This window comes from Lissotriton vulgaris, chromosome 1_1, assembly GCF_964263255.1.
Source record: "Lissotriton vulgaris chromosome 1_1, aLisVul1.2, whole genome shotgun sequence".
Classification (NCBI taxonomy): Eukaryota; Metazoa; Chordata; class Amphibia; order Caudata; family Salamandridae; genus Lissotriton; species Lissotriton vulgaris.
The window spans coordinates 1,728,273,733-1,728,298,999 of record NC_141685.1 but is presented as its reverse complement, the minus strand read 5'-3'; the positions used below and the strand labels follow the sequence as shown (position 1 = coordinate 1,728,298,999).

The following is a 25,267-nucleotide window of genomic DNA, read 5'->3' as shown; positions in this document are numbered from 1 at the left end:
AAGGTTGGAGAGGTTATGGAGGATGAACTGGGAAGTCTCTAGGAGAGAAGAATATCGGGCTGCAATTAGGGGCTATAAGTCCGCCCTGCGACGCGCGAAAGCCCTATTCTTTGAGGACCGCATCAAATCTGCTTCGAGCTCTTCTAGGGAGAGTTTCAAAGTGGTCAAAGAACTGCTCAAAGTTCCGGAGCCGGATGTGGTGCATGACAAACAAAAAAGCACACAACTGGCTGAGTTCTTCCACACAAAAATTGAGAAGATCTTAATCTCCCTGCCCCAGCCGAACCTATCTCAGGACATTGGCAAGCAGGTCGTGGGATTTCGGGCCAGAGAGAATGTTTTCCACATTGACACCTTTGGCCCAGTATCAGTGAGCGACGTCGCCAAAACTCTATCGTCGATTAAAAGTGGTTCTCCCATGGACCCGGTCCCCATGAAGTTTCTCAAGCAGGTAACAGCGTCCATTGCAGCTCCCGTAACAGACCTTATGAACGCCTCTTTTGTCCATGGTGTGGTGCCACCCACTTGGAAAATGGCTGTTGTTAAGGCTCTTTTAAAAAAGACCAATTTGGACCCTAATGATCTGGCGAACTTTAGACCTATCTCGCTCTTGCCAGGTCTCGGCAAAGTTGCTGAACGGTTGGTCAATGGGCAGCTGTCAGCCTTTTTGGAGTCGAATGGACTCCTTCGACCATCACAAACTGGATTCCGCCCAGGTCAGGGCACAGACACGGCCCTCTTGGCAGTTGTCGAGGAAGCAAGATGCATCCTGGACTCAGGAGGGTCAGTGGCGGTGATCCTCCTGGACCTCAGCGCGGCGTTTGACACCGTAAACCATCAGGTGTTGATCCGACGGCTGGCTGAGGTAGGGGTCTCCGGGGTGGCCCTGCAGGGGCTGAGATCTTTTCTCTCGAATCGTTCCTACCAAGTGTGGGATGGCCCTGAGAGATCCAAATCCATTCCCCTCCAGTGTGGAGTGCCACAGGGCTCGTCATTGAGCCCCACATTATTTAATGTATATAAGGCCCCCCTGGAGGACGTAGTATCCCCATATGACATCAAAATCGTCAGCTACGCTGACGATACGCAGCTAGTGGTTTCCTTATCACATCTGGCCGACAATCCTGACACCTTGAACTTCTGCCTGGCAGATGTTCACACTTGGATGGGAGATTCCTCCCTCAAGTTAAATGGCTCAAAGACGGAAATACTGCTGCTGGGGAGTAAAACTACCCTTCTCCCGCCGCTCAGCTGGCCGGGATGTATGGGCGATCCCCCGGCCCCCAAAGATGCGATCAAAAGCCTTGGAGTCTGGCTAGAACCAGACTTGTCTTTCCGCACCCAAGCCAAGAAAACAGCAGGAGTATGTTATGCCCTGCTCAGGTCGGCTCGGAAAATCTTCCCTCTACTACCGGTAACATCGAGGAAGCTGTTGATTCAGGGTCTTATAACATCTAGACTCGATTATAGTAACGCCATCTTTTTGGGCGCCCCTGAATCAACTTTTAAGACCCTTCAACAGGTCCAAAATGCAGCGGCAAGGCTGCTTATGGACATTCCGAGGACGCAATCAGCGAAACCGGCATTGAAGGCATTGCATTGGCTCCCCGTGCGGGAGAGAGTGACCTTTAAGGCACTTTGCACCGCGCATAAAATTCTCGCAGGTAAAGGCCCCCTTATTTTAAAAAATCTAGTGACTCCCTACAAAGCTGGCAGAACGCTGCGATCAGACACGAAACACCTCTTGATGGTGCCTAGAGTCAAAAAGGCCCGCACTGGTGGGAGAAGATTCTCATTTAATACGGCAAAGCTTTGGAACTCGCTCCCCCTAAAACTTCGAGCTGAGCCCTGTACACTGCGTTTCCGCAAAGGTCTTAAAACCTTTCTGTTTCCGGCATAACGCCTCTATGCTGTCCCCTTTACCATCTGATGTTGTCTGGAAGCGCCGGGATGCCCAAGGGTAGCTGCGCGCTATATAAGATTTTAAATAATAATAATAAATAAGTGGGGGCCCAGAAAAAAGGGGTCCTAAAATACCCTTTCCTCAATGCATTTTCCCGTAGGGAATTTAAACACGACTACAGTCCGAACCGCAGAACAGAATTACACCAAATTTGGCAGAAAGGTAGATGTTGTTCCAGAAAGCGTCCTTTTTCTGATTTGGTGTAAATCCAGTAGTTTTAGAGATATTTAAATTTAAAAAACATAGATATCTGGGTACTTCAGATCCTTGCAGTGGACGTACGGATCCACAGTCCCCATGCTGAAATTTGATTGGCTGTCAGCCATCCTAGGACTCGGATTGAGGCGGAGTCCACACAATAAAGAGAAGGGGGCAGGGTAGAAACACCCCGACCCCCCCCAGTAATGGCCGCCAGGGGTTAAATGCATTTTTAAAAATTAAATTTTGCTAGAAATTTGTGGGTGGATCCACGGCATAATTGGAAAGAAATGAAGCGTGGGCTCCCCCGCTTCGCTACTAATCGGCCTTCGGGTGGGTCAAATCCCAAGGGCATTTTAATAAGGGAGGGGGGCGCATGGGCACATCTCCTGGGACTTCTTTATACCCCTGGAACCACCACCTCCTTGTGGCTAGCTCCATAAAAAATGTGCGGGAGGACTTTAAGGCCTCGCCCGCTGCCCCAGGAACACCCATCTCCTGGGGCTTATTTATTTAACAATGGGGGAGCTCTTGGACTCCCACAACCCGGGGACCATCACCTCCCCAGGGCTTTATGTTTAAATAATGTAGCGGCTGTGTAGACCACCCTGCAGCCAAGGGGGCCGCCACCTCCCCGGGGCTTTAATTTTAATTAATACGGAGGCCATGCAGCTCCTCAACAGATCACCACCTCCCGGGCCAAACTTAAAGAAATGAGGCGGGCCATGCAACACCGCTCCTGGAGCCATACTCTGCCATGGGGACTGCCACCCCAAGAGCCAGCTCCTGTTGGCTCTTGGGGTGGCTCTTGGGTACCCCTAAATTCCAACCAATTGCCCATACCATCAAACATTATCACTGGCTAGCAGTCAAAAATAGAATAAAGTTTAAAGCTCTTTGTATCGCCTACAAAGCCTCTCACAAACAGGTCCAGCGATTCCTTTTGAACCCTTTCACATTCCATGTCCCCAATCGACCACTCCGCTCTGTGAACACGTCTATCATGACAGTTCCACGCACAAGAACTGTCGCCTGGGGCGACCGCAGCTTCCATGTATCAACGGCTAAACTCTGGAACTCTCTTGAACCCGATATCAGGTCTGCTCCCACTATAATCACTTTCAGAAGAAAAATAAAGACTTGGCTTTTTAACCAATAACTTCCTTTCTCCTCCCCCATGATTCTGTCTCATCCATAGCGCCGAGACGCCCTTGGGCATTTGTTCGCACTCTACAAACTGCAATAATAAATAAATAAATAAATAAATAAATAAATGCTATGTCTCACAGTGCCCTAGTACAGCTGGTCAAACTGTGCTCCACTCCTAGCAAGCAAGAGTATAAAAAATGCTCTTGCTTGCTAGAAGCGGAGCACTCTTGCTTTGACAGACAGGGAACTGAATGTTCAGCAGGTCCACCTCTATCAAAGCAATGCTGGCAGGGACCTTGAGGCTCCCAACGTGTTCCTCAACACTTTAAAGAGGGTGCCCTGGGTTGTACCAGACCACCCACAATAGAGGCCGGGCCCTGGAGGATGGGGTCCCTGGGGCAGAAATCAGCCCTCCTCACTGTAACAAAAGATTTTGAAATAGGCCTGGCCCGAGGGGTGGATTCTCCGAGACTGAAATCGGCCCAAGGAGGGGGGACATGGGTACCCCCTTTCATAAAAGGTCTGGCCCTGGTTGATGAGGTCCCGCGGCCAAAATCAGCCAGGGAAAGGGGGGGCCATGCACCCCCCTCCCTAAATATATATATTTTTTCAATAAAGCGGGACCTGTAGTCTCCAGAGGCCCCGCCGACTTTCTTCTCCACTCTGGAAATGCACCTCCTGGTGCACAACTGGTTGGGGGATGACGTCCACTTGACTGCAGAAGGCCCTTGGGGGACAACAAGACCGCCTGTTACCTCCAGTAAGACAGACAGCGCGATTGCTGAAAGGACTTCAGGGCCACACCCCCTTTCTCCACCACTCTGCAAACACTCCTCCTAGCTCACTGCTGGTGGGTAAATGAAATTCTCTTGGATGCTGTGGGTTCTTGGGGGCCCAGAAGCCCTCTTGTTATCTCCACTAAGTCCAACACTGCACAATTCCTCTGAGAGCTGGTCGGAGGCTTGACCCTTTTCTTCACCACTCTGCAAACGCAACTACTAGCTAAAATAAACTTAGAAATTCACTTTAAAAAACCAAAGGTTACAGGGACAATATAGTTAGGAAATAGAATTTGAAAAACCTTAGCAATTCAATTAAGAAACCAAAGGTTACAGGGATGTTTAAGTGACACTCCGATTTCTCTCGTACAAAACCATTGAACTTCAACAGTTATAGTTACCTGAGCTAACTATAACTTACGCCCATGAAATGCACTGCTTAGGACTTCATATATTACATCACTGATGATATCACTGATGGCAGCTCAAATGACATCACCTAATGTTCTTTTCAGCGTCAGATTTTTTAATAATAATTCCTCTTGCCTTCTGTTCTGAAATATAACTGAGCACCAAATCGCCTCTGAATGGCCGTTCATTTTCTTCTACTTGTACATGTTTATTAATGTAAGGTATGCAAGTTTCTTTTAGACCAATCAATGACTCTGCACAGACTAAAATCAGCAATTCAGTCAACAGCTGTCTCGGGAGCCAGTTGATCTAAATAATTTAGCCATATTTTGGCTGCTTTTATGTGGTTTCCACTACAAATCCACTACTTTGCAACCCTCTCTTCCTACAACAAACTTTCATTTCAACAACATGTTTTGCATTTCCATCATGAAGCTGCCTACACCTCTTCTTGGTGGTGGTCAGTAAAGAGAGCAAACTTCTGCTAAATGAAGGGAAAGTGGGCCAAACAAGATTGTCTGTAGCTGCCCCCAGAAAGTGGAACATCTTCTCAGGAGACCATGTTTTAACCAGACCTGCTTGCATTTTGCTGAATACTGAAAATTTCATCTCTCTTGACGTTCTTCTCCAATTAATCTCTGCAACTATTCATAGTTTTTTCAGTTTACAGCTATTGTTTTTTTTTTTTTAGAAAAGATGGCATCGAAAAGACTGTAACGTGCTCTACTGGAGGTCACCAAACAAATAGCTTGGCTAGTCTAAAGAAAAAATACAAACTATGACTTCCTAAAACTATGTTATGTTAAGTTATCATCAGAAAGAACATCATACACACTTTGACCCTCGCAATAACAGTCCAATGAGTGACATCACATAACTTTTGACATCTTTGGCAGAGCACTGTAGTTCTTTTTCAAACAATCTTTATTTACTTGAAAACTGAACTCTACAGCAATCTAAGGGAACCAACAAATAAAATAAGTGTAATAATGGCTTCCAAGTGATCCTCAACAATGAGCAGAGGTTGCGTTGCCTACTTTACTATTACACATGCTAAGCATAAGTGTGTATAAACACTGCTTGTATATGAAGCAATCTAAGTGAGCAACCCTCATTGTTAAGTGCACACTGACTCAAATATTGACTGGAAGAAAACATTGACATCAAGGCCATCGGAGTGGTGTGGCAATGGATTACAAAAATCTGGTTTGACTAAATCAGATAGCAAGAAAAGGCACATTTTGATATAAGGACTAGCACTTCCGAGGTATAATATGTGATTAAGGACACATTATGCAAAGCATTCTGCAGCAATCGTATATCTAGCTATTGTGGCTCTTTAACATTCTTTTTGTCGAAAGGGGATCTCGATGCCAGTACTCAGACCAAAAGCGATATGCATTCAGCAGACTCTATTCGAAATGACATTTGCTAATAATTTAAGATTTAGGGCCCAATTCAGAGTTTGGAGATCAGGCTACTCCATCACAACCATAATGGAGTATCCTGTCTGCCAAGCCTTCAGTCCATCCATTCTATTTTAAGTGGGGCAGAGGGTCAGTTTTGAAGTGGCAGTGCCCCGCTAGCTTTCTCGTCGAAAAGCCTACTCTGATGGCCCGATGGAGTAGGGGCTGTCTGAGTAAGGGCATCAAGCCACTCGGCCAAATTAGAGCAGACGGTCTGTTGTCCTTTTTTCTGTCCATCACCACCACTTACAACCTGGCAGTCACTAACAGAAAAAGCGAGTGGTGGCCATTTTTCAGAAATAAACGCAAATATTGGGTGCTTGTTTCTGAAAAATAAAAAGGTTTGGGGTGTGGCTGCCTAAAAGACAGCGGCCTCTCACCAAATGATCAGTGCCGTGTTTCATGGCTCCTCTGAAGACACAGTGATCACCACAGGGCTGGGGGCGATCTTATTTCATAGGCGGTAGGTAGTCCAGACGAGGCGGCGATGGAGATGATCACCTTCACTCTAACGGAGAGTGGACTGGCCACCTAGGTCTATATGAGGACCTAAATCTGGCATGGAAGCACCAAAACACCTTTCTATGAACGCTGTGCTCTCTGTAGACAATAAGCCCAGGCGCATACACCCCTTCTAATGTAAGATGAGGCCCAGCTCTGTAGTGCTTCCATGCTCGATCTATACTTCGGTTTCGGTTTACCCCCTGTTCAAATCGCAGGACCTCTGGAAGCAGCTGTTTTCTTGAAGGACCTTCAAGTAGTTCATTATTTTTGGATGTTTCCACTACTTGAGCAAAATGGTCACTTCTTTAAATTATTTTATTTTATTTTATTTTTTACACTTGTATGGCGCGCAGATACCCAAAAAGGGTTTCCCGGCGCCGACGACATGTAGTTGAGCAGAGGTATGAGATGAGCATGATTAGTATGGTTGTTTCTGGAAGAGCCAAGTCTTTATGTTCTTCCTAAACCTGGCGTAGTTTTCTTCTTTACGGATGTGGAGGGGGAGTGTGTTCCAGAGAATAGGCCCTCGGACAGAGAACAGCTGAAAGATGGCCAGATAGATTTGCAATATGTCAATGCTACATCCTGTGTGCCACGATTGTAATTTATTTGAGCTCCAGACAAAAGGTATTTTGTTGACGTCTTAAAATTATGCACCAGATACTAAAAAATTCAAAAATGCAGGGGCTAGACAATCACATTTTTCCAGTGGGGTGCTATATTGTATGAGCCATTGAAACGCACCCCTCCTCCTTTCCTTAGCTATGTGACCTTTCAGAAGACTGTCAAACTGAAAGGTTAGAAAATAAAACCAGGACCCCAGGCAAAGCAGCAGAGGTCTAAAAGAGAGATTTTCACCAAGGCTGCATGAAATGGAAAAAGGCAAAATAGCCTGTTTCATGGACAATTTATGAAATTACATTTAGTTTGCAGATTATAAACAAATCTTAGTTACAAGTACTGTTCCTTAGTCCTCAGAGCTTCCAAGACTGAAGGGTTTCACTTCGATTTAGTACAGCCATTTTCTAAAAACAATACAAACCATCTACACGCCTATCTAAGGGAGCTGGTTCTATGAATGAGAAGAGGCAGCGGAAAGGGCCCCCTTCCTTGCAGAGCGCTCCTTCAGCCCCAGTTTGTGAGGGGCACTTCAGCAGACCTGTCTGATGTACTGATGGCTCCTTGGGGCTGGCTCCGATGAGAACTGCAACAATTGTTAACTCTTCGAGAGGAGAAAGTCACCAACAACATAGAGGATAAAAACAACGTTATTAACTAGCTCCTTTTACCTCAAGCCTCTATCAAGTGTTGTGTTTTAGCCAACAGCAAAGGCGGACTGGGACCAGGCCCGGTTCTAGAGGGCGGGCCAGATGGGCCAGGCCCACCAAAGTTTTGCCCTGGCCCACCATAGGTCATTGTGAACTGGAAAATTAGCATTTTTCATCCTAATGTCTCACAGTGGCTTGAAGCCCCATTGTGCCCTGTCGCGTTGTTTTATTTAATTATTAACCTTTGACATGCTCTAGTTTCAGGCCTGGGGACAATTGTGAAATCAGTAGGGATGGTAGCTGCTATGTTGTGCAAATGAACCGCACAGACATCCCAAACACTTTCACTCACTCATAGTAAAGAGGCTGCAGGCTTCCATCACAAGGTACCCAGGAGTTGCAAAAAGTGATATGACAGAAACGCTTTGCAAAGGATTTCCTTTTCCTCAAAAAGTTAGTGAAAATGTGTTTATAATTAGCATATAGATTTACTCAGGATTTCTTTTATTTCTTCTTACTCTGAGGCCATTTCTAACTTGCAGTATTACATAAAAAATAAATTAATGGAAAAAGTAAAACTAAAATATGTTTTATCTTTCCATTGGCTAAATGAGAAAATATTCTACTCATCATTAATTCACACCACAACTAATTTGTATATTGATTGTTACAAGTGATACAATGATTCCTTAAGCAGGGACCTATGGGCAGGGCCAATGGAATTATGTGATTGTGCAGGCGTTGCATTTTTTGCATAGCTATGGATTTGCCGCATTTGCCACATAATCCATCATCTTCTGCATAATCTACAGGTTTTTAAAGAGGTTGTTTTTAGCTCAAATGGTTCAAAAGTTAAAAAATTGCATTGACATGTGGTGCCGCTGAGTAAAAGCTTCTTTCCTAAGGTTGACTGGTCACCTTCTGATTGCTTATTGCTATATTCAGGTGATAAACTGGTCCCAATGAAGTGCAATCTATGTCTAGTGTTAGCAAGCGTAAAAATATCAAAATAATGAACTAATACTATCACATAATGTGCCGCATTATGCTGCATAGTTTGATTTTTCTTGTTGCACAATTTAGTCAACACTGCTGCATAATTTGACCAATGCTTCAGCCTGAATTTTATGCATCTACATTTTAAAGTTCTGACAAGCAAAGTCCTTCCCCTTTCCCAAAGCTAGAAGGGCAACAGAGAAAGCAAAGTCAGTAGCTCTTTAGTTGGTAGTTATGGTCTTAAAAATGTCAAAAGAGGACAGATTCCAACACCTAAAATATCGAATTTCTGAAATACTTACTGGAACCCATTCGTCTTCATGGCCACCCATGCTTCTTTATGGCCTACCCAAAGAAAAATCCTAGAGCCTGACTGGGACCCAAAAGCAGCCCTGGAAACTTTTGTCAGACCAGCCCCCTTCTGCACGAGGCACGCGCACCTGACTGCATGTAGCACGCGCACCTGACTGCATGTAGCACGCGCACCTTCCTGCATGTAGCACGCGCACCTGACTATTTCAAGAACGATATAGAAAGGTTCTCCCCCGAGAATTTTTTTAAGAATTGTGAATACGGTGTGTTTTACAAAAAAAATGTCATTATTGAACCTTGTCCAGTCACTGAATAGATGGATGGAAACTGGAGAGAGGGCTGCCTGGCTTAATAAATGAATAGTTGGATGGTGAATAGTAGGTGGGTGAGTGAATTTAAGAATGATGATAATTACTAAAGGCTTTAGCTATGCAGAGCAAATGGGCTCAATGCACTCACCACAGGTGAGTGCAGGCTTTAATTTCAGCTCTGCATTATACCCAGTGCTTTAAATGGGCTGGTACTGTCCAGTACCGAGTACCGTCACTTTTTTATTTTGAGGGGAGGGGGGGGGGGGGGGGGGGGGCACTAGCACTTCTCAAGGGAGACGTAATACTTTTATTTGGAGAGTAACAGCAGCTTTCAGAAACAAGCACTGCACTTTTATTTTTCCATTTCAAGCACTGATTATACAGTCACCCTCCCCAACCCTGCAACCATTAATCCTTATGAAACAAGCAAAGCCGGGGTGTATTTAACACCGTGCATTGATTTAGCACTTCAGAGGATTAAGCACAAACTATTAAGCTTTGATCTAAAATGGGAGAGCGAATGAGATAACCACGTAGTGGCTGAATTGCTCAAAAACCTTGCATCAATCCAAGCTTCTACTTGACCACATTGTGTGATCTTAGGAAATTACTTTATTAATTTTTTTAACAGTGCCTCCTTTTTCCTTCATCACATGCCAGCTGCTTCAGATACATCAGTTTGGAGAGAGCGCTGCACAAGAAGCAACTTTACTCCATCTATAGTAATACCTTATGCCACGTATAGAGGACAAAAGGCTGATTTTCTTTTCGTTCACTGGTAGCATTGTCGTCAGGATGGTGGCGAGTCATGAACAATTGTAAATTCAGGACTAGAACCTGTGATTTCTAATGAAATGTCCTGTTTAATATACTAAACTTTGCGTGCAAAGATCACATGTAAAATACAAACACTGAAGAATCCTTCTCATGTATGTATTTGCCACTCTCAGCCAAGCAACACCAGGCCTCTCCCCGCCACAGCTGGCACCAAAACCCTGATGCTGGATGAAAAGCCAGGACTGATTAATGGACCAAGCTATTGACTCCATGTGAGCTGGTAATCTTTAATAAAGGATTTCTAATAACTAGGCTGTTGAAAGGGAGATCCAAGGCAGAAGAAAAGGCAAAATGAGGAATGTATTGCATGCAAGAGCCCACAACCAGCCTGCTCTCAATGCCAACGCCTCATCAACTGAACCATGCCAGAAGGTGGATTGCAAGCTGAACAACAACAAAGTAAACAAACCACAAGCTGCATGACTGGGAGTAGGCATGCAGCTTGTGTGCAATACCGTACACCATTTTCAGCCTTATAAATGACAAAACAAAGCAAAACACAATACTACAAAACATTAATTCACATAATAATCCTAGAAGCGGTGAGGCTTGGAAACATTAACAGAATACATGTTGGTATAGGATGGCAAAGTAGCAGATGCATGAGCTTGGCTAGTTGTGTGTAATGCAGTACACAGACCCAACATACAGGACCTCCACAGGATCTAAATTGAATCCACGCGGTTTCAATACACCACGGACACAGAAGACACCATAACCAAAGTATTCTGACAGTAGCCGTTGTCATCTCTCAGACCTTTTTTTGTGGACCCTGTCAGCATGCCTTCTGCCACCTATTGTGCAGAGAGAGGGCCCAGGGAAGGAAAGTAACTCATATGCCAGGCTCTATTGGATAGTTCAAAAATGATTAATAATATCTAGCAGGCAAGTGTCAAGAATGACACACTTTATTTTAAATTCTGTTTTCTTGATTTTTCAATCTATCAAACAAGAAAATTAATGTATTCAACAATACCCACTGCACATTCTGGCAAATCTACTTAACAGCACATTTTTAGAGATGGACAACTGCAATGAACGAGAAAAATCAGATTGTAATCTGGCATTTGGGGATCATGTGGTGGGTATTGAGATTGAAAATCTTTGGTTTATTCGTGGCACGGTAGAAGATTCTTGCAAACTACCTTTGCCATAATTGTATTGTAATGTTTTGTGTGCTGATAGCTGCTTTCATTGCTGGACTGTACTTTATAGTTGCAATAAAAAGAGTTGTAAAAAAAAGAAAATGACTCCACTGTTCCCCACTTACTCTCTTATTCTTTCGAGGACAGCAACAGGGTTTTTTAGATGGATTTTCTGCAACTGCACAATAATTAATTCCCTTGATCCGCTCTAAAATTTCAGGTGCAGCGATGTCCCGCCAGTTTATGGAGATGTGCGTTATCGCTACCCCAGCCTCAACAGCAATTTGTCCTCCCAGAGTCCCTCGCAACTCAGACAAGCACCCAATGAGACCACATTCGAAGACAGTGGGAGAGGGAACTCACTCACCTCCCGCAGTGCAAGAATGAGGCAAAATCTAGTATTCTGCTCCAATGCGGTGCTAACACACATGTTCTTAAACTCTTAGGAGGTACCGAGGCAGTGGCGACTTGATGGCTCCCCCGCTATCGCGGAGGAGCATCGCCCCACTACTTTCAAGTAGTGTGAAGTAGAAACATAAAATGATAATAACTTTGAGTTATAATTTTACGTGTGTGATGCTTTGCAGGTGTGCAGATGGGCGGGGCTGCTCTGCTCTCGGAGCAAGGCAGGGGAGGAGTAGTTTGACCACTCTTAAGTACACATGACTTTTGGCCGGCCCTCTTGAGCTGTCTAAAACAGTCATGCGCACTTCACTGGTCTCCATGCAGGCTGCATTACCGCCTGCATGGAGAACATACCCAGACCCCCATTCCCTCGCTGAGCATCAAGCCAGGACTCTCAGACCAATCGCACTGTTGCATTGCAGTGTTGTGATTGGTCAGGGGAGCCTGCGTGCTTACCAATCACAATGCTACATTGCAGCTTTGTGATTGGTCAGTGGGGCCTGTCTGTGCTTCCTGTTCCTCTAGTCCGACAAGGAGTGCAGGAGCGAGATGCGGGACCGTGCGGCAAGGTAAGTTTCCTCCCCTGCCCCTGCCTCCGCCCCTGTCCCGCCACCCATGAGCCATGCCAGCCCTCACTGTAGACACTGCATGAAGGTCCTTTGCGGTGGTGAGGAGTAAGGTCACATGGCAAGGAGTTTCTGCGAGACCGACTGTCACTCTTAAGAGGGTGATGCACTCTTAAGTATTTGCAATTTGCACTCCTTTGATGAAGTCCTTGCGCAGGAATGTACTTGCTAATCTTGCTATAAGCCAGCTTTCTTGTTTGCTTAATTTTCCAGGCGTGTAAACAGCAGTTCTCTTCACTTAAAGGCTGCGTGCTAATGACGTTCTCTGTGCTTAACGCTGCCCTTGTTTAATTACGTCTCTCATCTATGTTGTGTGACTCTGCCTTTCCTTTAACCTTCTTGTTACCCCACATCGTATAGCCTGCGCTCTTCGTTATATCCACTGTATTCTTCCCTCAATTACGCCTTGCTGAGATTAGTTATGAATGATGGTATTATTTTGGGGTCTCTTTCTATCCGTGGTTACCTGGTTCTATATACCTGATACCCCATGTTGTTCTGATGTACAGTGTACCAACAACTCTTCAGCCGAGCTGTGCTTTATAAAAATGAGAAGTTGATCAACAGCAGGCAGCTTTTTGAAAAAAAGACACTTATTTGATGTTTATCTAGAATAAAAAAAAAAAGATTCCCTTAAAAGCTGGGGTGCTTGCTAGTATATGTCTAGTGCAAACAAAATAGGATAACATAATTGGTTTATTGGTATTCTGGTGCTAATCCGCCAATTCTAGTGACATGATACGCCACACATTAGAAGGTAGTATGTTTATAAATTTCACCGGAACCTCATGACAGAGTTAAAGGAACAGAAGGACACTGTATTTTTTTTGTATACTTTTTTTTTAAGTTTTAACAGTACAATACAAAACAAACATGTGTCATGGTTGGTATAGTCAGTTGTTTGCGCCCATACAGATATGATTGGGGTATCAGATATACAAAGTACATATTCATATGACTTCTACAGATCTTGCAGGTACACCATATTTTTCTCAGAGACAGCATTCATCTACAAATAATGCCAAAAAGGCACTTCAATAGGGCATGATGATTCTGGCCGGAAGACCTGGTACCAGCTGATCATTGCAGTACGATAGTTCTTTCAGCCAGTGTTGATGTTGTGGTGTTTGGCTTCACTTCCCACGTTGGGCCACTAGGCACTTAGGCAAGAGTAATGCAAGTGCTGTGAACTTCTGAATTTACGGGTTGCATGTGGTATTTTTTGAACCAACCCCAGGAGTGCAACTTGTGGTCATCTCTGTTGAGAGGGAGACTTTCGAGCAATTGATCGAATGGCACGACCTTCCTCCCGGACAATTCCTCACACACAGACAACCGATAGACAGCAGCCGGACATATTGGGACCCGCGGGCAGGTGAACCCCTTACACACCCTGTACTGCACACAATACTGCGTATGGGCGCGGGCAGTCACCTGGTGACATGGCACTATAAGGCCATTCGGGAACTCACAGAAACTCCACTAGATAGGCTACGACAGTCCTGGGAGGATGACATAGGATGGGTTCTCCACGACATGGAGTGGACACGGGCGCTAGAGTACCCAAAAAAAGTTTCCCGAAACGCCTGTTTTAAAAATATACAGTTCAACATTCTCCACCGAGCCTATCTGACACCTGACAAGTTACATAAATACTATCCAGACACGGAATTCCGCTGCCCCCGATGTCTGACGCTGAATGCAACCTTTCACCATATGTTCTGGGACTGCCCGTCCCTGCAAGCATACTGGAACAAGGTGCTCCGCACACAACGCGAACTAGTACACCTACAAAATGTCGCCATCTGGGAAGCCTGCACCATAGGCATATATAAGAGGAAGATATCCGAGAAGCTACAGTGGCGATTCGCATTCCTGGCCAAACGAAATATAGCCATGCACTGGAGAGCCCCGGCTGGGCCACCGGTGGAGGCCTGGGTGGGAGCCGTCAATAAGTGGGGCACGGCGGAGGAGGAGGTCCTAAGAGATGAAGAGGTCAAAGGGATGCGCAAACACCCTATATCTATGGAATGGGCACAACTACTGATACAGTTTAAGCATGCTACGTCAGCCCAAGACGCCCCAACACCGGCGCAGGCCCAAACTGATGGCCCGCCTCGAGGCCCCAGCCCATGGACGCAACCAATACCACACACATAGCACCTCTATGAGATACCAGACACATCGCGACGACCTACCCAGAGACGGAGGTCCATAACTATGACCTTGAATCCCTCCCCCCTCCTTATGGTTAGCACGAGCCCCCCCCATGACATGCACTACCGGGTCTCACCGGAGGCCGCCCGCTAGACCCTCGTCCTACAGCGCTGTGACCCCTGCGCTCGCCGCTGCCCTTCCCCCTCACGCCGTCCTCCCCTCCCACTCTCCCCTATGCCTCACGGGGGACGTTTCCCCCCCCCCCCCCGCCCCGCGGATCCCAATTCAACCTCAGTCGGAAAGATCAAATCTGTCGAGCTCGCACATGACACCACTGCGAGCATTAGTTACACAGGGTGGAACGCAGTCAGGGGATAATGGATCCTTGCAACCCCAAGATCACAAAGACCACGGAATCAGGTGCACAAAGACATGGCATTCACCTACACGATAGCCTACTGACGGACTCAGGAATTCCCTACATGACGGACATGCCCAGGAGACATAAGTTACCCTGTCGTCATTGTATCAGAATTGTATTGTCATGCAATGATCGCATCTTCGTTGATTGTATTGTGACCTATTCTGAACATGCAGAAAACCTTAATAAAAAAATGTAAACAAAAAGAATCTCTGTAGAGAGGGAGCCAATTATCTTCTGTGTGGTTTCTATCACTAGTACCCTGAATGCGTGGACTCCACACATTCCAGATTAGATGTATAAATTCAGCTGCCTCCATCCACCCCACAGCACTCAGAGCAGGTGGTGGGTCCTAAACCCTACTTGTGTTATGCCGATGGAGAGTAGCACATTCTATGAATATATAGAAAGTGTATGGAATGCAGTCTGTTGCTGGGTAGTTGTTTACCTGCCTGTGTGCAGCAGCCATACCTCATAGATCAGGGGGGACTCCAGGTCAAAGTGTAGACATTGCTGCATGGGCAGTGATCTTTGAATGTCATAATATAGTATAGCAATAGGATTATTGTGGGTTTTGGCCATGAGAATCGACTTGAATGGTTTGAATGTGTCAGGCTCCTGAGGAAAATTCAGTAGTAATACGTTGATAGGTACGTTTTAATCTGTGATGCAGAAACGTATCAAGTTGACGCGTGACAGGAGAGCATCTGTGGTAATAAAAGTATTATAATTCATACAGACCCCCCCTCCCATTTATAAAGCACAGCTTTTGTATTTGTGTTTGTGCCTTATGTTCTGAAGTCATAGTAAACATGGGATAATGTCAAAGGGAAGTACTAGCTGCATATATAATTATACTCTGCCCTTTTTGTCTAAGCTTATCCAATGTGGCCACTGTGACTTAGAGTTGATTTCTGTGTTGCATTTTGGAGCGTTTGGACCGTAGAGCACAAGAGGATAGGTTCAGCTACATCTATTTCCACTACCAAATGAGCGTAATACGGATGGAGCAAAATTGGAAATGCAAGCCTTCCCTGGCAATACAGCAAGGTCATAGTTTCCCAGGCAATTATCTTTTTTATCCAACTGGGTGAGTTTAATGGGCAGAGATGTCAATGTTTTAAAAAAGGTCCTGTTTAGTGGAATGGGAATGCTTACTCAAAAGTATAAGGAATTTAGGGAGAATGACCATTTTGATATGTCCATTGAGACGGCCATTCAAAAGTGGTCTTCTTGGTTGTTAATTGCCTTGCCATAATTGAGCCTGAGAACTTTATCTAGGTTACAATGTATCCAAGCAACTAAATATTGTATTGGAGATTCATGCCACTCTAGATGGAATTTCAGGCCTGTTCTAATAGTGTTTGGGTTTATCGGGAGAATCACTGATTAGATTCAGTTTATGGTAAGACCTGCAATGTTTTTAATCACAATGAGAGAGCCAGAGAAAAGGAATCCTAGTTGCGTTTTCCCTACGATAATCATAAACACAAATGGGAAGCTAGGATTACATTGCTAGAAGGGACAGTCATAGAGGAAAATCGAAAGAATTTGGGGTAGACATCTCACCCACTTAATAGTGGCATGCTTCATCATTGACACCTATCCACACTGGTATGATAGTTGTAGTAAAGGAGTCCTGGGACAAGTAGAGGCGGTAGGCAGAATCCTTTATTGTAGGTTAGGAGGTAGAGTAAGAGCAGACCCTCCACTGCAGCAGCAACCAGTCAACTGCCACAAAGTAGAATCCACAGAACAAGCATGCAAGGAATACAGAATATAGAACATCAGGTACAAGTATTCTAAATAGACTAGAATGACAACTTACAATGTACTACACATCTTCTCCCTTTCTGTTGTCGAAAAAGAAAAAACAAAAAAACAAAAAAAACTGATAAAGAAAACTTAACATACAAAATCTTGCAAATAAACAGGAGGCCGCCGAGACCTCAGAGAACGTGTACAAATAAAATCATTTTGAACGGGAGGAAGAGCCTGCGAAGGAGCAGGAGCATCCCCACCACCAGAGCCGCTAACTTCATTGAGGACTGGAGGCCCTATGGGCGTGTAATCTGCTAACAAGTAGCCACTCGTAGAAGGAACACCAGAATTGGGAACAAGGGAAGTGGAACCACCATTAGGCAGTGGAGGCGAAGAAACAATGGACGAAGTAGATTTCACTCTCTTATAGAGAGCAATCCTCCTAAAGTTCCAACACTCACCACTATTAAGAATGACACAATGATTGAGTACCTTCTTGACCTTGAAAGGCCCCTTGAATTTAGACAAACCTTTTTGTAGCCTCCCCAACTTAACTTTGACCAAATCTCCCACAGAAAAAGGAGAGGAAAAAGGGACCAGGGAAGAAGATTCAGGAACATTAACTTGTTTACCATCAAAAGCACAACACTGAGTCTGCAAGGTGACAACATCTCTCATCCAAGACGGAAACAACTTCAGACCAGGATCACGTCCTCTCATCAATTGAAAAGGGGATAAATCTCCAACTGCTAAGGGGGTAGTGCGGTACGCCCACAACATTTCGTTCACCATCTTTCTGACAATATGCCCACTACTAGAAGCCATTTGGATAATGCCCTTCACAACTTTATTCGCCCTTTCACAAACAGCATTGCCTTGGGGGTTGTACAAGGACGTACGATGATGAGAGATGCCACACTCTTTCAAGAATACCTGCATATCTTTAGATGTGAGCTGGGGACCATTATCGATAATAATGATAGATGGTAAACCCTCTTCTTTGAAAAGATTACCTAAAAATCTGATGGTATTCGGTGTAGTGATATCACTAGTGAAATGCACCACCAACCACTTCGTGAAAACATCGACAACCACAATAGCGAATCTGTCCCTTTCATTTAACTCACCCATGGGGCCAATGAAATCAAGACAAATCGTGTGCCAGGGTAGACTGGGACTTTGTATGTGCGCATCAGGAACAACCTTTGGACCAGTTTTCAAACGTTTCTCACCCTCCCTGCACATAGGACAATTCTCAATCCAATCAACTACTTGGGAATCAATGCCTGGCCACCAAAAGTGGTCCATAATGCGTCTTTGAGTGAGTTTCTGGCCCATGTGCCCCTCATGCGCCAAAGCCAACAATTTACTTCTCAACCCAAAAGGTGGTATACATTTCTCGCCTTTAAGTAGGATGTCATTGACAATCGAAAGCTCATCTAAAACCTTGATATAGGGTCTAACAGAAACAGAAACAGAACTTTCACGCCTAGACCCCAATCTGATGAGTTTGATAACCTCATGAAGTGTTGCATCAACAGCCACTTCCCTAGACCAATCACTAGAGGAAAAAACTCCTTCACCCACAAAGACAGCGTCTTCAACTGAAGCAACAGCAACATCATCCAAGTCTAAGGACGCTTCCGAATTATGAGAACGCCAGTCTAACGACAACCTTGAAAGGCAATCGGCCTGAACGTTCCTCCAACCTTGAATATATTCCACAGAGTACTGAAATTCTTGTAACCTGGCTGCAAGCTTCATGAGCCGCGCTGAACCCTTACCCGCCCCTCTAGGTGAAAGGACTTTGATAAGGGGCTTGTGATCAGACCTTAAAATGAATTTCATGCCCCAAAGATATGTGCGTAAGTATTCAACAGCCCAAGAAGCAGCTAGCGCCTCCCTTTCAATGACTGAATAATTTTTCTCGGTGTCAGTGAGGGTCCTGGAAGCGAAAGCAATGGTAACCTCAGACGCTCCCTTCATTTGTGACAGCATAGCCCCCAAACCATGCGCGCTAGCATCCACAGTGACAATTGACTTATTGTGGATATCAAAGGAAGACAACACCTTAGCATCACAAATCTCATTCTTGATATTTACAAAACACTCCTGCTGTTGAGCTCCCCAGATGAAACTAACACCACGTTTAAGCAAGGACCTGATACAAACAGTCTTATCAGAAAAGTTTTTGACAAATTTCGAATAGTATTCAATTAGTCCCATAAAGGAATGTAACTGATCTTTATCACAAGGTGGAGGTGCAGAACGAATGGCTTCACACAAGTCCTTTTTGGGTTTGATGCCAGAGGAGGTAATGGTATAACCCAAATAATCCACTTGATCCACCCCAAACAAACATTTGTCCTTGCGTAAGGTAAGACCAGCAGTGGATAATTTTTCCAAAACAATTTTGAGTGTGGAATTATGTTGACTTTCAGTAAGACCATAAATCAGAATATCATCCTGAAACTAAACAACCTTAGGTACCCCTTCAAAGATGCTAGAAACCATGCGTTGAAAAACGCTCGCTGCTGAATTAAGACCAAATGGGAGACGAGTGAATTGATAGGTACCCCAGGGAGTGATAAAGGCTGTTAAACTTTTGGAGTCCTTATGTAAATCAATTTGGTGGTATGCACTCCTGAGGTCTAGTTTGGAAAAAACTTAGCCCCATTAAGAGTGGTAACCAACTCAGCTATGTTAGGCAAAGGGAAGGTGTTGGCTACAACACACTGATTAAGGGACCTGAGGTCGACACAGAAACGGAGTTTGCCGTCCGATTTCTTCGTGACGACAATAGGCGAAACCCAAGGAGAGGCTTCAACAGGCTTGATCACCCCAGAAGCCAACATGTCATCAAGAAGACCTTTCACTTCATCCCTAATGACAATGGAAATACGTCTCACCTTGTGCTGGACAGGAATTGAGTTTTCCTTAAGTATAATCTTATGTGAGTAGCCCTTAAGACGGCCTAAGTTCTCCCCAAAAACAGTTTTAAAGTTGGAAAGTATAGAAAGTAATTCTATGTCCTCAAAAACCATTACTTGAGGATCGGCACGGGGATTGACAATAATAGAAAGGTCGTATTGGTGAACCCAACCTAGGATAGCAGGACCCGATTCAGAGACATAGACCTTCCCATAAATTTGTCTCGTAGAAAACTTGATGTTGGCTTCAAAGTAACCTAGGATGTCTAGGGGTTCGCCCTGATACCCACCAGGAGAAATATCTTTTGCAGAGTGGACCCATGCCCCACATTTCAACAAAAAGACAGTTGGGAATGATGGTGTAGCGTGAACCAGTGTCCACCATTAAATGAACATTTTTATCATTTATAGAAAACAGCGCTTTAGGTCTATTTTTCCGTTTGTACTCTTCGTGTTGAAGACCATCATCATTGCCAACAACTAAAATCTTATTAATGTCATCTGTGGTTTCTGGAATGTCACTTACACATGACACAGATGAACGAGCTTTGCTTCTACACACCCGAGCATAGTGCCCTAACTTGCCACATTTCATACATTCTTGTTTGGCTGCAAAACAAAATTTGGAGTCAGAAGCATGACCATAACTACCACATCTTAAGCATTGTTTAGAAGGAAGGGGTTTAAAAGTGCTCTGACTTTTAACATTCGCCGTTTTTTTGTTAAAGAACTTCTTCTGCTTACTGAGAGCAATATCGTCTTGATCATCGTCCTCCTGTGGACAAAACATGTGGGAATGACAAGACACTTCACTAACATAACTTGAAATTGCTCTTTTTTCTAATTCCTTCATACATCCCTCGGATTGCTCGACAATTTTCGCCAAATCAATTGCCGTTTGAAGGTTGGGATTCTTTGCTGCCCATAGACGCTCTTGAATTTTCTTATTGTTACATTGTACTATGAGCTGGTCTCTAAATAACATCAGTCATGTTGCCAAATTTGCACTTGACGGACATTTCACGCAATCTGGAAACAAAATCATCTATAGTTTCACCCATTTTCTGACTTTTAGTGTAAAACTTGTACCTATTCATAACAAGGTTTTCTTCCTTGGCATATCTTACTTCCAGACGAGAAACAGCTTCCTTATATTCGTCTAAAGGAGCTTGTGCACCAGCTTGAAGAACCTGTGGCAAGAATCTAAAAACGCGTTGGCCCTCTTTACCCAGTGAGCTCAAAAGAAGAGCTTTTTGTGTTTAGCAGAGTATTCTTGTGCATCTAATGCATCCAGATTGTTCTCGAATATGGGAAACCAATCTTCCCATGATATGCTGGGTTGACCTGGGATGGAAAGGAAGCTAGGCGGTAAAACTACAGTGCCACTTTGCAAAGCAACTTGCTCAGACATCATTAAGTTATTGTCAAAGTCGTTAAATGAATAAACACACTCTTTATGATGATGCTGAGGTAACTGTGGAATTAGCTTGTAGTATTTAAGGCTGTCGATAAAGTCAGAAAATAAACATATATAAATAGGGGTGAATGTCTGTAAAATAATGAAAACAGGGCAGCGTATTGCCAAAATTCGGTAATGAAAAAGTACCAGTAAAGTAAAATGTACTTCATAAGAATGCGCGAAAGACGTGCGCATCGTCGTTGCATCGCTGGAGGTGAAACAGTTACTAAGGTAACCCAAGATGGCTTCCTAATGCGCGTTGACGTAGCAAGGACGTTGCTGCACACGTAGCGTTGCGTTGACACTTCCCTCGTAGCGTAAGGCTGACGCTCAAAGTTCGACGAGCAGGCAGACGTCACACAATCAATTACCAACTCCCCGTGAACATTCTAGCACGTCATCATTAGTGAAGAGGAGGAGACGGGAGTAGGAGACGGCCAGAGAGAGGAACGGTGGAGGGAGGTAGGTGAACGGAGTAGGAGAACAACATAAAGTTGAGTTTATTACTTGCTAGTCGGTCGAGGAATGGGATGATTCCTCCATGAACGCCTTAAGTTGCGCAAAGGAATGCGAAGTCGGGTTCACCTCAAATTGGTCTGCTCTTGACTCCTAGGCCGGTATGAAGTCGATGGGTTCGATTAAAAGTCGCCAAAATATGGTAGTAAAGGAGTCTAGGGACAAGTAGAGGCGGTAAGCAGAATCCTTTATTGTAGGTTAGGAGGTAGAGTAAGAGCAGACCCTCCACTGCAGCAGCAACCAGTCAACTGCCACAAAGTAGAATCCACAGAACAAGCATGCAAGGAATACAGAATATAGAACATCAGGTACAAGTATTCTAAATAGACTAGAATGACAACTTACAATGTTCTACAATAGTACCACCAGGGAAGACACAACCAAAAAAAAGGGATGGAGTTCTTCTATAAATCGTAGCTGGATATGTGGCCGGGATCCAGAAGGTAAGAGGCAAAAATGTCTCAGGGTAAGCCTAGGGACATTTTCTTCAATAAATGGGTACCTTAGACATAACTAAAAACAGAGTTTGGGTCTTGTAGTTGAGTTGCAAGGTCTCAAAAAGACCCTAGTAAAGCTAACATGTTTCGGCCTGCCTTAAGAGCCCACATGGATCTAGAGCTTTCGTCGGGCTAGGGGTGTCCCTGCCTATCTAACCAGTTTTGTTATGCAGAAATTAGGCATAAGGCTCTCACCTTGACTGAAGGAGACTTTCCTTCAGAAATCTAAAAACATAATGAGTGCACCATAGGGTTCAAATGTGCTGGACTGAAACTGGCATACCAATATAGTACGAACAGTAGTGATGTAAAGAAACCGTTTAGACAGTGGGAGGAGTCAGTGAGAACCACTGACCGATAAAACAGCCCCTGTGCTCTATCAGACTTGTGTTGGTTTTGTTTTTAAAAAAAGGGGGAATATGTTGCCTATTTAGTCATGCTACATTGTGAAGCTATAAAGTGACGCATGTCAAACCACCGCAAAATCTCACACCTGTGCACGCACATAAAGCAGTTGGGGGAAAACATGCAAATAAACATAAAAATAGAACACAACTCACTCTCCTACTTCTTACCCTATATTTGGGTGGTTCAGATATCAAGTGCATCTGGCGGGAGGCTTCCTCCTGTAGTCACACACTTCGTTTGGCACCATGCTTGAGCCCAGGCTGTCCCCATCTCCCTATGTCTAAAAGTTCCCCATCTGCCCTAATGCTCTAAAGGTCAGACTAGCGTTGACATGCCCCCTATTAAATGCATGAGGTATGTGTATTTGTGGGTTCAGCACGGTGTTGAAATCACCTCCCCATATCATTGGTATCATCAACAGTGGGCCATAAGTGTTGATGATTGATACATGTTTGCTTCATAAAATACATTATGCTATACTACATCTGCCCGCTGCATTGCATTCTGAGTGTAGGGTTTGAACAGAGTGCCATGTTACTCCCCTGGTGTATGCTGTATATGATGAGTGTATACCAATTCCAGTATCAACCTTATAACTTGGCAGATGGGCCAATATTTATATTGTTTAAGGGTTATTTAGTCTGAGCACAATCTAAGTGAGGAGTGTGTAGGCAGGTTTATTTGCCACCCAAGCAAAGTTACAATTAGTTGTTGAGAAGAGGGTAGTGATTTGAATTGTGTTATGGTGACTAGTCTAGTTTTGGACGTGCGTGAGTCTAACAGGGCTTTAGCGGTATCTACAACTTTGACATATTTCCCAAACCAGCCACTTCCAACATAAGCTCTCCCAGCTTTTTTTGGTGCACTGCATTAACCTTCCTTAAAACTCTTCCTTCTTGACATTCACATTGAATTAAGAATAACTGTGTTACAATAATGGTGAATCAAAAGAAAAATAAATTACCGGAGATTCCCACAGTGAAGATAGCTCACCCAAATTTAGAGATCATGCTTCATAAGTGTTCCTGCTGGGGGATACCCTCAGTTTTGTCATGTTCAGAAAGGCAGGTGCCTTACTCCCCCCCCCAACCCCCCTGCCCCCCACTTGCTATGAATGTACAGAGGTGGCACTCACACCACAAAAACGAGCAGACAGGAGCCCCTGGAGGCACCATTGTAGTTGCTTTGCTCTTAGGTCTAAACAAGCCGAAAGATCTCTGAAATGGGGTGCAGGCCTTACGGTATGCTGGCTATTCCCTTTACTCTTTGGGCAGGGGGAAGGATTTGTCATCTGTTTGCTGTGTAAGTTGGGTTTGTCTTTCGGAGGTTTCAGGAATAGTAACATCCGTTGGGGATCTGTAGAAATCTTCTGCTTGCCTTGATATGTGATCTTCAACCTAGCTGGGTACAACATTGCGTATGAACTGTCCAGTTGCATTTTCTTTTTGACAGAGAGAAACGTACGGCGGGCTTCCTGGACAACCATTGGGAAGTCACCATATAACTCCCCGCTCCATTTGCCTAGTCATGCCTGCGTTTCCTATTATCTTTTTTAGCTACTCTCTAGTCCCACATTAATGAGTCCTGCTTTCATGTCACTACTGCATTGTGGTTCATAGTGAGGCACCAGTCTCGCAATCCACCATAAGAGGGCAATAGCTGCACTCCCCCACTTTTGAGCGGCCCGCGCTCCGCTCAATGAGCACTGGTCGCCATCTTGACAGGCGTCACAAGTGACTGCGCTCCACAGCTCCTTGACTGGCTGTATCAGGGCTGGACCACTGCTGCTTGCCTCCCAGTCCACCGGGAACAGTGCCCATGCCACTTGACACGTGGCTACCCGCATCACCTCTGATAGTCTTTTTTGAGCAGCAACGCCACCCCAGCCGGAAGCTCTCATGCTAGAAGGTCATCATGGTCACTGGACAAACTAAGCCCAAGCGTCACCCTGTTTTCAATTTTCTTGAAGTGAGTCTTCGCTTTATTCAACACCTCCCATTACTTCGAAATCTCCAATTCATGTGAATGACATTATACGTGTGAATTAGACACTTTTAAATTATTGCAAAACACAAACTACAATATCTTGATATTGCGACCGCATCATTACGGACATTGGCGATGGTTAATAATACCAGTTATTTCACCTTACCGAACTAATGAGCTTTCGCTTGAGGCAGTTTTGTATAGGGAGGGTAAGGGAAAATAACGAGTGTTGCTTACCACACACAATTTAATGCCCATTTGAACGTGCCAGCACGGTCACCAATTCCCTCCATTGTTACCCCCCAGCCAGTAAAGTATTTGGAGAAAGGAACAGCTGAGCACCTGTAGCAGTACTGCTGGAATGCGTTCTAAGCAGCATGATTTGGTCTCAGTCTCTCAGCATGGTAATTAATGTTCTGAAGCTAGCATACCTTACTTAACTGCTAATGGCTTCAAAATCACATACATCTGAAGCTGATACTTTCCACTTTACTTTTAACCTCGAGCTTAATTCTAGTCCTTTTCATTTATGCGCAATTCTTTTTTTAAAAAAGAGAACCCTCCATAAAAAGGTGTGAATATTAGAGACTTTTAGTACCACATGCCGACTATGCCCAAAGCCGCACATTTTGAAGGCTGCTGTGACATTTTACCGAAATGATCATCACGGCCCAGCTCTGTGAAGATCTTAATCCTATCTAGAGAAGAATCAACAACACATTTTATTCTCTGTCTGGCAGTCAGGATGGCAGTGTCCTCGTG

General features: G+C 44.5%; 1 protein-coding gene across 1 annotated transcript in view; it reads right to left on the bottom strand.

The window, feature by feature from the left end:
• The window catches only part of CELF2 (CUGBP Elav-like family member 2), a 1,275,464-nt gene that overhangs the window by 1,156,632 nt on the left and 93,565 nt on the right, over nt 1-25,267 (bottom strand). The window lies entirely within an intron of this gene.